Raw genomic sequence first — 11,089 nt, forward strand, 5'->3', positions numbered from 1 at the left:
ATGGTGCTTCAGATATTTTAACACTCACTCTATCTAAATAAAGATTTTACTTTTCACAGTAAATGTCAGCTCCTCCTTTCACATCAAGACATGCCTTGGAAAGTGGTGCAAATAGTACATTATGCTTCTTCACACACTACTGAAAGCTGCTAATAAGGCATCAAAAATGTTTTATCGCTTCACATCTTCTTTCACTTTCTGCCTTGTTGGATGCTCAAAAGACATCTTGTTTGTAACTTGTATTCTTCCAGGTCACAGACACATAGATTTTGGGAGATCTATGAGATCAGAGAACTATGCATTAAAGCAGTGTGGCAATTTGCCACAAGTATGCTAGATATGTGACGAAATTCCAATTTTTCAAAGGTAATTGCAGATTACCATATTTAAAAGAATAGAAATTTCTGGAGTTTCTCTCCAAACTTTTATCTGTGAAGCCTGTCTGGTAAAAGCTCCAGTTCCCAAAGACACTCCTTGACCTTACACTGAAGTTTCACAGAGATTCAGATGTGTCTCATATCTATTTTTTTTTCCCTAAAGGACATGAGAACATGGGGTTCAGAAATGTAGGCACTCAGATTTTTTGTATGAAGTCTAATATCAGCAATCCCAGATTTCTTCCATTCTTGGACACAATGAGTGGTTTATCAACAGATACTTTGCTTTTCTTTTTTCTGTATCGTGCTGGTGCAGATGCCCCATTCACTGAGACATATTGCAACACTAATAACAGCCAACATTGTTCTTGTTTTAGTTGCAAGTGCAGTGGGCCTAGTATTGTTCTTGTTTCAATAGCAAATGCGGTAAGATTATACAATCCAGCACTTTCTGATCTTGCCTACTGAAGCAATGAGTTCAGACAACTGGAGACCTTCTAGTCCTAGTCGTTCAGGGCAATTAGGCACTCCCTAATAGTGCTTGGAATTCTGTTTGCAGAGTGCGCCTGAGACTCCTTCTGCTTAGAACACAGGCCCACTCTGAAAGTTACCAAAGACTACCTGAACTGAATCTTGGCTATAATGGAAAAATACTGCCCAAAGTCAATCATCCTGGGATTCTATAAGCATTGGTCTTAAGAAGGAGACCCTTTGAAGTTCTCCAGGATTGCACTGAGCTGCGACCTCACATCTTACGTGTCTCATGAAGGAAATCGGTTCATCCACCTGAAAGAGTAAGCAGTTGATCCAGCTATGCTGGATCTTGTCCTCACCAATGAAGAAGGGCTGGTGAGGGATGTTAAGCTCAAGGGCAGCCTAGGTTGTAGTGACCACAAAATGGTGGAGTTCAAGATCCTTAGGGCAGCAAGGAGGGCTCACAGCAAGCTTACTACCCTTGACGTCAGAAGGGTAGATTTCAGCCTCTTCAGGGATCTGCTCAACAGAGTATCTTGGGATAACATCCTGGAGGGTAGAGGGGCCCATGAAAGCTGGCTGATATTTAAGGATCACCCTCTCCAGGCCCAAGTGCATTGCATCCCAACTAAGAGGAAGTCAAGTAGAAACTCCAAGAGGCCTGCATGGATGAGTAAGCAGCTCCTAGAAAAGCTCAGACTTAAGAGAGAAGCACACAGGGTGTGGAAGCTGGGACAGGTATCCTGGGAAGATTACAGAGAGGTTGTCCAAGCAGCTAGGGATTGGGTTAGGAGAGCCAAATCACTGCTAGAATTAAATCTTGCCAGGAGGGATGTTAAGAACAATAAGAAAAGCTTCTTTAGGTATGTTGGGGAGAAAAGGACATCCAAGGAGAGTGTAGGCCCTCTCCTGAAGGAAACGGGCAAGGTAGCAACACAGGATATCGAGAAGGTTGAGGTCCTCAGTGACATCTTTGCTTCAGTCTTCTCTGGCAAGTGCTCTAACCTCAACACAAAGGCCACAGAAGGACCTGATGGGATTCACCTAAGGGTCCTGAGGGAGCTGGCAGACACAATTGCTAAGTCTCTGTCCATCATATTTGAGAGGTCATGGCAGTTTGGTGAGGTTCCCGCTGATTAGAAAAAAGGGAACATAGCCCCTGTTTTGAAAAGGGGAAAAAGGAAGACCCAGGGAAATACAGGCCAGTTAGTCTCTCCTCTGTGCCTGGAAGGTCATGGAGCAGATCCTCCTAGAAAGTCTGCTAAGGCACAGGGAGAATAAAGAGGTAATTGGTGACAGTCAACATGGCTTCACTGAGGGCAAGTCATGCCTGAAAATCTGGTGGCCTTCTGCAACAAGGCTACAGAGATGGTGGATGGTGGCAGAGCAACTGACATAATCTACCTGGATTTGTGCAAGGTGTTTGACACTGTCCCACATGACATCCTAGTCTCCAAACTGACAAGGCACGGATTTGACAGATGGACCACTTGGTGGATAAGAGATTGGATGGATGGCCACACCCAGACAGTTGTGCTCAGTGGCTCAGTGTCCAAATGGAGGCAGGTGATAAGTGGTGTCTCTCAGGGGTCAGTATTGGGACCAGTGCTGTTTAACCTCTTTGTTGGAGACATGGACAGTGAGATTGAGTGTATCCTCAGCAAGTCTGCTGATGATACCAGGCTGTGTGGTGTGGTTGACACCCCGGAGGGAAAGGACACCATCCAGAGGAACCTTGACAGGCTGGAGAAGTGGGCTAGTGCCAACCTCATGAAGTTTAACAAGGCCAAGTGCAGGGTCCTGCACATGGGTTGGCACAACGCCAGGCACAAATACAGGCTGGGGGAAGAATGGCTGGAGAGCAGTCCTGAAGAGAAGGACTTGGGGGTGGTGGTTGATGAGAAGCTCAACATGAGCTGCCAGTGTGCACTGGAGCCCAGAGAGCCAACTGCATCCTGGGCTGCATCAAAAGAAGTGTGGTCAGCAGGGCCAGGGAGGTGATTCTGCCCCTCTACTCTGCTCTGGTGGGACCTCACCTGGAATACTGTGTACAGTTCTGGGTCCCTCAGCACAAGAAAGATATAGACCTGTTGCACAGGGTCCAGAGAAGGGCCCCCAAGATGATCAAAGGCCTAGAGTACCTCTGCTATGAAGATAGGCTGAGAGAGTTGGGGCTGTTCAGCCTAGACAAGAGAAGGCTCTGGGGAGAACTCATAGAGGCCTTCCAGTACTTGAAAGAGGCCTACAGGATAGCTGGGGAGGAGATTTTCATCAGAGAAGATAGTGATAGGACAAGGGGTAATGGTTTTAAACTGAGAGAGGGGAGACTTAGATATTAGGAAGAAATTCTTCACTATAAGGGTGGTGAGGAACTGGAATGGGTTGCCCAGGGAGATTGTTGATGCCCCATCCCTGGAGGTTTTTAAGGCCAGGTTGGATGAGGTTTTGTGCAACCTGATCTAGTGGTAGGGTTCCCTGCTCATGGCAGGGGGGTTGAACTTGATGATCTTTAAGGTCCCTTCCATCCTTAATGATTCTATGCTTCTATGATCCACCTGAAAGAGTAAGCAGTCAACCACTTCTTTTAAATATAGGGGAAAATCATATTATAAAAGGTTGTCATAATTTGATTCCATGGGGTAATCGGGGGCATATGGCAATTCCTTTTGTGAAATTTGGTACCAAAATCTAACAACTTAACAGGTTAACCTCTATATCTGTATGTGTGTGTGTGTTTGCACACAATTTAGTTTAGAAACAGTGTTAGAATTTACTTGAGCCTCTGTATTGATAACAAATTGTTGATTATTAACTAAGTTTTTAGAAAAATCATATAATCTTATTTGTTAATTCAGTATAATAGTGTTTATCAAACTTAATTTACTGCTATTCCAAATCACACCAGATCCTTAACTATACGTTAAAGCACTGCACTGAAATCCCTACACTTAAACCACTTAGTTTTAAACCATTGACCAAGTCTGGGACTAGGGCTGGATTCAGATGCACCCAGACTCCTCTCTGAGAAAGAGTTCAGAAAGCAAGCGGGTCCACTCTGAACCTCGTGACTCAACAAGAGGGTCTTCCTCATTCTTTTCCCTGATTCCTGTGCAATCATTCCAGCTCATCTCTGACTCAGTCTCCCCTGTTTCTGTATAAATAAATTTCCCCTGATCCCTGTGTAAGCCACTCCAATCCAGTTCCAACCCCTACATATCCCTTTCACATAGTAAGGAATAGAGTGAACCTTGCTACTGAATTCTGTTAAGTTGCACTTTCACAAATCTATATTAAAAATCACCTCTTCTTGCTATCTTTGTTGGTGATTCCTTGACCAACCTTAAGATCTTCCACTCTCATCTGTGACAATCATTAACATTAAAAGGAAACCTGATTTAGAGCTCTGGCCATGAAGAAGTCATCCAGGTTTGAACGCTGAAGACCTGCACATGCTGCTAAAGTGAAGGGTCTGGGGTTTTCTGCAACCACACATCCTCCTCATTTGACCTTCTCTATTATAAGTGCATCCTCTCCAAAGCAGGGAAACAAAGCAGAACCCTGTAAACAGAATTTAATGGACTAAGAATGGAAACAGAGAGGGAAAAAAAGTACCAAAGAAAAAATATTTATTCTTCTTAAGTTCATTTGGTCAGAGTGCAGTTGCATTTCAGTCAAGCTTTTATTACCTAGGCATAGCTCACATTAGAACATTCCTTGGACTTCGTCATTGTCTTAAACGCTATACAAGTATTTAACAAAGACATTTCTTAGACTGTTCAAAGAGTAATTTTCTTACTTTTATAATAAGTATTTATGTAAATAGAAAGAAGAAAGTGGGAAACAGATAACAGTTTAACAGTCTAAACAAAGGTGAATTTACCCTAAAGCATAATCTTCTCTATGCTAGTGTTAGATAATGTCAGTTGTTACTGTTAGGTGATAGTCTTAGGTATTAGTTTTACATATTTCTAGCTTTCAAAATATCTTACTGCTATGGAAATACCATAAATTCTAAGATGTCACCACATGCAATCATGAGCAATCATGCAGCTTATACAAAACTACTTTCTAATTCCGTTTTCTTCGTTCACTCTTTTGTGGAATGCAGAGTCATTTTCAAGTCTTTGTTTCTTTGGGGGTGTAAAAGATGTAAAGAGACGGCTGAGTGTCATTTTTCATCCTATCCTAGGGACTCCTCTTTTTCCAGAATGTCCTGTATCTTCTAGTTCATATGGTTTATGTATACTTTAGTCCTTGAATAACAGTAATCTAGCAAAACTTAACTGAGTATTAGACCATCTTTCCTCCTTTCTCCCTGAATTACCTCACCCTCCCCTCCCTTCTTCCTTCCTTCCCTCCAAATACATACAACCCATGCCTCAGCCACATCTGACACCCTTTGGTTAGAGTCAGACAAAAGGAATACTCAGTTAACATCTTTACATTTTCCCACAAAGAACCTTTCCTGTGAGCATTTTTATTCTTGTTTGCTTTTTCCCTTTCAGCCCTTTTCATTCAGCTCTCAGACACAGAAATCTGTAAAACCACGAAGGTAAAGTGGAGGAACAAGTAATCATAAAAAATAAAAAAAATATAAAAAATATATAGTGGTCATAACTCTCTCATTCTCCACAGGCAGGGACTTGGAATAGTAACTCTTTACTATAATGAAAAAACTGCCTTCTGTAAATGGAAACTTTTGAGGAGCAGGAAGATAAGTATTCATCAACTATTTCAGCTTTGAAAGCACCTGTAATCTTAATACTACAGTGTCTTCTGCATATTAAAGACAATAATCTAGAAATTTGTGTCATTATTGTATCTTTCACAGAATCGTAGAACGGTTTAAGTTGGAAGGAACCTTAAAAATCATCTAGTTCCAAACCCCCTGGCATTGGCAGAGACACCTCCCACTAGATGAGGTTGCTCAGAGCCCCATCCAACCTGGTCTTGAACACTTCCAGGGATGAGGCTTCCAAAGCTTCCCTGGGTAGCCTGTTCCTGAGTCTCACCACCCTCGCAATAAAGAATTTCCTCCTAATGTCTAACCTAAATCTCCCTTCTGCCAGTTTTGATCCATTGCCCATCATCCTATTACTACATGCTCTCATAAAAAGTCCCCCCCCTTCAGATACTGGAAGGCCACTATAAGGTCTCCCTGGAGCCTTCTCTTCTCCAGGCTGAACAGCCCCAGTTCTCTCAGCCTGTCCTTGTAGGAGAAGGTGCTTCAGCCCTCAGATCACCTTTTGGCTCTTCGCTGGACTTTCTGCAGCAAAAGGCAAAAGTAACAAGATACCATAGTATTCTGCAGTTATATATCCTCACAAATTATACCTTATGTGCTGTAAAATTCAGAATAATTTGAATAAACTCTTCATTCATGGGTACATGCACATATACCTTTGCTCCATGTGGTATTGTCCTTCTGATTCCTTCTTTTTTAATAAAACAAAAGGCATGTTGACTGTTCCAAACAGTTCTTTATTTAAAAGATCACTAAATAAGATACCAAAACCACAACAATAACTGCAGTAGATGGGTCATAAAACCCTAAGGATTTGGCAATACACAAAAATAGCCAAGAGATTTCATTCATGCAAGAACTATTAAGTAAACTATTTCTAAGACCTTCTCTATAGCTTCTATAAAATAGGTTTGAGTTTTTTTGAGAAAGAGCATTGTTTTTTAACCATAGGGATTATTCATAGAATCAACTAAATTGTTTTCTGCATCCCAATGAAAGCCTTTACAATATTAGATTCTAGGAACAGTTTTCTTTGAATACATACAAAATTAAGGTTTTGAAAAAAATTTTGGAGGAACCGCACCATACATTCCAGAAAAATGGTTCCCAGGTCGTATTTTCCTCTGACGACTTTAAGAAAATAATGTACAATATAGCATATACAATTTGTTGTTGTTGTTGTTTTTACTTATTTAGTTTAGATCTTGAGTTAAATACTTGGAGGGGGATCTTAAATTCTAAAATATTGGAGTGCAAAAATCTATTAATGCAGCTTGGATTTTTAAATAATCAATGGGAAATAGATACAATAATGATGTCCAGATTATCTTTTAGGATTGTCTCCAGTCTATCCTCAAGGTTAGATTCACTGTCATACAAATCCAGCAGCTTTTTATTCACATACTGTTAACACTTTGTTACGCAGCTTAGACACTACATCTGAACGGAGATCCTCAGGGTGCTGGCACTCATGTGTGAAAGCAATATGTAGACTACCTGAGAAGATCCTTATGTACACAGAAAACATCCCGCGAAAAGATTCCTACTACTGAACTCCAAGAATAAAATAGAAAATTGTTCTAGACTGTAACTTTTGAGACAAAAAAAGACTTGTACTTGACCCACTGGTTAAGCAGGCAAATGCTATTCCTTGGTAATTCAAGTCCTGTTCTGTATAGTCAAATTATTTCCTTCTATAAGAAGGTATGTGAGTAGTCTCCTGAGATAACAGCTGTATGCTCTCATCTGCTTGAAAAAAGCAAGTCTTAGCTGGGCAACTAACAGCTTCTGAAGCCTTCATGACTCTTAATAGCTGATAACCCTTCAAAAGCTCCTAAGTGGCTCCTATCTCACTTCTCCATGTTGCTACCTCAGAGGAGTCATTCAGCAAGCCAAAGGTTGCCTGTTAATGAATACTACATACCTCTTTCAGTCCACTGTCTGATTATTGTGTGTCTCAGAACCATTCAAGTATTCTGCATCTGACAGTTTTTGAAATCTGATCAACACTGTGCTTTCTGTCTTAAAGTATCACCTACTGGATTTAAGAGGTGAATACATTCAATTGACATTCAGAATGTCAATTTTCAGTAGCAATGAATAAATAAAAATACGTTCTAGCTCCTCATGTTGACAAAACTTAAAAATGTGATTCAGATGCTCTCTGAAAGTCCAGTAAATGGTGGGAAATAAAAACAATTTTATGTCTATTCATGATTTTTTATCAAGACCAAATTATCATGTCTATATTGCATGTTAGTTAAGACCATACATCGCAAGATTAAATCTCCTTTAATCTGCAAACTCCACATTTCATCCATTCTGTGCATGCCACAGGCATTAAACTCTTACCTAAAACATAGAAGTTTAGACTTATGATAGAAAAGACAGGAAACAGTAAATTCCACAATATACCAAAAGCAAGACTCAAGAAAGCTGAAGAGTTATTTTATCACAACACTTAATCTTGAGAACAGTATTGTTTTTATTTGTTTCTTTTAAAGAAAAACTAACAAATATATGCTTCAGAGATGACAAAATTATTAAGTTATCTGTTTTAATTTTCTAAGATTATTAATTATAACTATTAAAATATATAAAATCAAATGTTACATTTAACTCTACATTAGAAATAATAGGTTTCTGCAATTGCTCTGTATGACAACATCCAATATTTTAGGAGAATGAGAAGTAATTAAGTATAAATATTCTGAATAATTGGTATAATTATTCATCTATGAACTTCATAAAAACATCAGAAATTGAATATGTAGAAAAAATGTGCTCATCTGTGGAGACAAAGACAGCAAATGTCCCAGTAATTGCCTTTAGAAAACAAAACTGTCCATATCAAGAGGCCTTTCTTTAAGCCAAGGTGGCAATCTGAGTTAATGGCCTTCAAAACAATATTTTTTAAAGTAAGGCAATTATAGGCTGCAAAAAAGGAAAAAAAAAAAAAGAGCAGCTGCCAGAATTTACACATCTTTACATATTGTGCAGGCCTCCTGAGGTTTGAACTTCATTCAACACCCCTTGCTGCTGCAAATACAGCAGGTAATGCACAAGTAGGGCCAAGGCAGGTACCAAGGATCCCACTGAAAGAATGTGTCAAATAGAGACAAAAAATGTGTAAGCTTGTCTTTTTTCTACTGCCATCATCCAAACAGAAGGACTAAGGAAAGGCTAAAATTTCACAGCAGTGAAGTTATCAGGAGGCAGCAACAGCTGGAAATGAGAGATTCCAAGAGAATAAGGGTCATCAAAATACTCTTTCACAGCTCTTTATATCTGGCTCAAACATACAGTTTTAGTGTGTTTTATAACATTTTAATGCTGGTATGCTTGCTTTTCAGCAGTGACCCCTAAGCTGAAACACCAGCATTGGCTTTTGTATATTTATTGATCATTTTACAGTTATGGATATTGGTTCCTCATCTTATTAGGACTGTCTCTCACTCTGGATGACATTTCTCTGACAGCTGCCTGAACACCTCCACCACAAGCTAGGCAGCAACTCAACAAGCTACCTCCTGTCATACTTCAAGCTTTGCCTCCTCCAGTGACACACAGTTTGTGGACTAACAGCATGCTGAAAGGAAATGAGTTATTTTAAGCCATTTTCAGCCAATCACTGTGACTAAACTGTTATCTCTGCACTGAAAGATGAAGCACACAGTCACAGAGTAAGTTCCACTTGAGTGTGGAGCACTAGACAACAGTGGAAGAGTTCATCATCACCATCTGAGCTTCTTGTGCCATCACTTTGAATATCTAAATCACCTCCAAAATGAAACATGGAAGGGTGCTTTTGTTTTCAGAAGTTTTAACATTCTCTGTAAGATGACAACCACATTACCTTACCCAACTTTTTAAAGTCAGTTTCTTAAACTGAACATGGAAGAAATATAATCATGGCAACCTATTTCTTTGTATCTTCTGTCTTCCCCATGAAATAGAGATCTAACGTTTCCCTTCCTTCTTCCTCGTATATTGCTAGCATGAATTTTGGAACAAACTCTGTTCTGCTTTGTTATTTCAGACCAACAGGTAATTTAGAATTTAAAGTGTCCATACCAGGTCTATGGAGCTTGTAGGTTTTTTGTAAAGAGGCATGTTTCTTAGCCGCTTGAGAGCATATTGTGCCTCCAGCCTAATTCTACAACAGTGTCATTAAAAAAAAAAGGGTATGAATCTGCTAGAACCTTATTTAAGCAAAGCCCTTAAGCACATTAAGCATTTAAAACACTGAGACAACTATTAACAGTAATTAGTGTATGCCCAGTTGTATCTTGTGAGTGCATGCATTCAGTGGCTATTGAATAAACTGATTAATATTTGCAGTGAAAAAAGGAAATATTATTAGCTTTAGTATGGTGAAAATACATTTTACTGCAAAAAAAAAACAACAACCCCTCTCCATGTAACAAAACTGGTATAACCATTGGTATAGGTAGGTTTTTTCTATGCATATCCCTGTATTATAACTGATAGAAAATCTGACCTGTGAGAGGATTTGGAAATTTTCTGTATGTTTTTTTCTGGCAAATTGTTGGAACAGTACTGCTTTGAGGAAGTACTCAAGCAGAAAACAGGAAGATTTTGAAAAAAAAACATCTCTGTCCCATTTTTTGCCTCCTGGTTTGAGCATCCAGGCTTCATGGATTTTGGACTATCCCTCTATTTTTACTGTTGTTTTGACCCCCAGTTCTTTCAGACTGTTTTCCTTCAGACTGAAACCCCAGATCACAGAGATCCCAAGTCTTATGTACATATCAGAGACACAAAGCTGGAAAATGTTTATGTTTCATGTGGCATTTGATTCCTCATGACTTGAAAACAATTTTTTCCATGCTGGGAGGTTCCCTCTTCATTGGCTTCCAACACTGTGTTTAACCCCAGAAAATGCCTGCTGTAATTACAGATTTGTAGAGGGAGGGAAAGGAAATGCCTTTCAATTCTAAGTTTAAGATGCTCTAACTTTAATTTCTCCTTCAAATATTCCTCCCAAGTTTCTCATATAACCAAATTACTATTTTTCGAGTGGCAGCACAAGAGCATGAGTCAGCTTTTATTTTTTGTCCTTTTTTTTTTTTTTTCCTGAGCATTCATAGATTAGGTAAACACTGTAAATTCTATTACTGATTTAATAAACTGTTTTCCTTATTTAATAGGTGATACACAAGATGCCAAAGGTTTTTTCTCCCAAGCATACTCTGTTAAATTCTCATTTCTGTATTGCTTTCTAAAATTATTACTTCAGTGGCAAGTTAGGAGTAAAGCACTTAAAATTCATTGACATGCAGGCTATTTAAAATGTGAATTTTGAAGCTGACATTTAATAGTTAGCTGACAGCATTTCCTTCCTTCTTCAGATCTGATCCCTAACAAATTAAACAGGCCAATATGTAAAATCCTGTGCAAGTTTTGAGTAGTGTACTATAAAAAAAAAAATGCAAATGTGTATGTTTGAAGTGTTGCATTAAGAAATGGCAGA

This window comes from Apus apus, chromosome 1 (genome assembly GCF_020740795.1).
Source record: "Apus apus isolate bApuApu2 chromosome 1, bApuApu2.pri.cur, whole genome shotgun sequence".
Lineage (NCBI taxonomy): Eukaryota > Metazoa > Chordata > Aves > Apodiformes > Apodidae > Apus > Apus apus.